This window comes from Atta cephalotes (genome assembly GCF_000143395.1).
Source record: "Atta cephalotes unplaced genomic scaffold scaffold00014, whole genome shotgun sequence".
Lineage (NCBI taxonomy): Eukaryota > Metazoa > Arthropoda > Insecta > Hymenoptera > Formicidae > Atta > Atta cephalotes.
The window spans coordinates 4,953,628-4,956,715 of record NW_012130078.1 but is presented as its reverse complement, the minus strand read 5'-3'; positions in this window follow the sequence as shown (position 1 = coordinate 4,956,715).

Sequence of the window (3,088 nt, the reverse complement as noted above, 5' to 3'; positions counted from 1 at the left end):
TTTTACGGAAAAAAAACGGCGGAAGCAAAGTTGTACACCTAATATATAATAATGCATTTAAATAAATAAATATACACACATATATATATATATATATATATATACAATATATAATACTAACCCAAAGACTGTTCCGCAAATCAGAAAACTTAATGTAATTATATATATCGGAATATTCAGCAATAGCGAAGCATAAACTATTCCATTCCAATTTAAGTTAGGGTATTTAAAATGAAACCAACAAAATAATGATAAAAAGAGAAAAAAATCGTATGCGATCCATCCGATTATTATTCGAATTATCCAGTTACGTAACCATTGGTATTCCTTTGGTACACCAAGTGCTTCCAATGTGTCGTCTACTATGGAAAGTTCATGTAAACACTTTTTCAATTCCTTTAAAAAACGATATTGATCAATTATTCAACATAAAACGAAATTATGATAATTTTAGTAGAATAAATAATATTAGAATAAAAATTATTATTGCAATATATAGAAAATATAGTATACAGGATGTCTTATAAAGTTCCACCCAAGCCATATGTATATATTTCAGAAACAGTTTTAGATATACAGAAAAATGTTTCAGAAAGAAGTAGGACATTGAGGAGAACATATAATGAACATATAAACTTGATCTTGAGTGGTTTTCACAAGACTAGATCATTCATTCATTTATGAAAACAATGGTTACATCTTGATCTAGTCTTCTCACTTTTTATTCCATATTCTTGTAGCTTATCTCGACAGCTTTTCAAAACATTATAATAAAATATTTTTTCTTTACGTACTTTTTGCGTTATGAGAATTGAAAGTTACAATATCACCGGCATTACCCAAGGTATTCCACTGACGGCTTAAAATCTTTTGAATATTGTTCAGAATCATGCTAGATAACGTGTCAAGGCTATTGGAAGTTGTTTTTTTATTTTCATTTTTGCACTAAAATTCGTTTTTACATAAACATGAAAATAAGAGATACAATCACCAATGACCTTGATCTTTAAAAATATTATCCAGGTCAAGATCTTAAATAACATTCAAGAAGCCTTTTGCCGCAAGTTGATTACCTTAGGTAATGTTAAAGCCGACTGTACTGTAATTTTCAAGTACTGTAACTTTTCTTATAATTCGAAAAGTAGTTAATGAAAAAGGACTTGGCACCCTTCTAATTGGTCCAAAGTCAAATCAAATGCTTCAAAATATGTAGCGAGACTTTGACCATAACTAATATCATGGAGGAGATAAATTAAGGAGGGAAGCAAGAATGACTTTCATGGAAAATATAAGGGAGAAAAAAAATAGTTATGAAAAATCTGAATATCAAGAAAAGATTTTGGGAGGAGAGGATTAAGGGAATAAAAGAGAAAATAATAGAAAAAGAAAATAAGGTAAAGGAATGGATAGAGAAGGTGGAGAAAAGAATTAGAAAGGGATAGGAGAAATATGAGGTAAAAGAGATAAAAGATAAGTAGTAAATAGATAAGTTAGATAGAGATGGAGAGAAGGATAGGATACTAATACATCAGGAGAGGGAGAGGAAGGGAAGGAGAGGAGTGTGTATAAGGGAATGAATATCTACAGTAGTACTGCGAATGCATGAAGCGGAAGGTAGTCAGAAGGAAGCATAGATAGGATAAGAGTGAGAGAGATAGGAGTAGTGCAGGAAATGATGGCAGATAAAGAACGAGAGGAAAGAAAATGCAATATTGCTATTAAGGGGATAATTGGAAAGGAGATAAAGATATAGAAAAAGCCAAGGAATGGACTTAGAAATTTATATTAAAGAAGAAAATAGGGGTAGATGCATAGATAATCAGCTGGAGGATGAACGGAGTAGTAGTGATCATTAAAATGTAATAAGGAAATGAAGAGGGAGGTGATGAGAAATAAGAATAAAAGGGAGGGAAAATCTTTTTAAGTTAAAATAATTTAAGTTTTGAGGAAAGGAAGACACAGACTCGGATAAATAAATAGGTGAAAGCACAGGAGGAGAAGAGATAAAAATAGGATATGGGGGAATAAAAATAAGAGGTGTTTGGAAAACTTGGATGGAAATAGAGAAATGGGAGGAAGAGAAAAGAGAAAAGGAAACAAAGAAATGGGGACAGAAAGAGGAAAGAAAGGGGAGTCAAGGAAACGGAAAGGAATAAAATTTAAATTAAGCCAAGAAGGAAGTGTGAAATACTTAGGGGAAGGCGGAAGGAGAAAAGTTAAGGGAGATACGGGAAAAAAGAATTCGAAGGCAAATAAAAGGGGAGAATGTATTATGTTTTGGAATATTGCGGGTGTAAGTAATAAGAATAAAGATTTTTGGAACTATGTAGGCAAATTTGATTTTGTAAGAGCCTATATGAAACATGGCTGGAAGAAAATGAGTGAAAAAAAGTTGAGGGGAGATTACTTAATTCACATAAATGAGAATGTATATATGCACATAGAGAAAAGAAAAGAGGCAGGGCTATAGAGAGATTATATTTTTTCCACTTTTAACTCTTCTACTTCTTTTTTTTCTATCTTATGCCTCCATTTCCTCTTTTTCTTGTGCATCTATCTCAATACCGCTTAGAAGCTTCATAAAATGTTACCAATGAGGGCACTAAAGAAGATGAAGAATAAGAAGGCTGGATATCGATAGAAGCATCGAAATATGATGAAGGTACGTTATGCGGAAGGACATGATAGAACTATTGAGACAAGTTTGAGACAAAGAAAGATACCTGAAGAAGCAAAATATTATTCTGCATTATATAAGAGAGGACACACGGGAAATTATAGAGGGATATCGTTACTGTATAGCGTACAAATGATATGCGGAGATACTAAAAATTAAATTGGAAGAAGAGGTAGCAAAGAAAAACATAATCCCGGAGCCGCAAACAGGATTCAGAAAAGGTCGACAATGGATAATATTTCATACTGAATCATTTGATTCAAAAGAGCAAGCAGAAGGTAGGGAGAGGAAAGTATATACTCTCTTTGCGGATCTGAAGGCAGTTTTCGATAATGTAGATAGAAGTGTACTATGGGAATTATTAAGGAGACAGAATCAAAGATAAGGAGATTACAGTATGTATTATGTGTA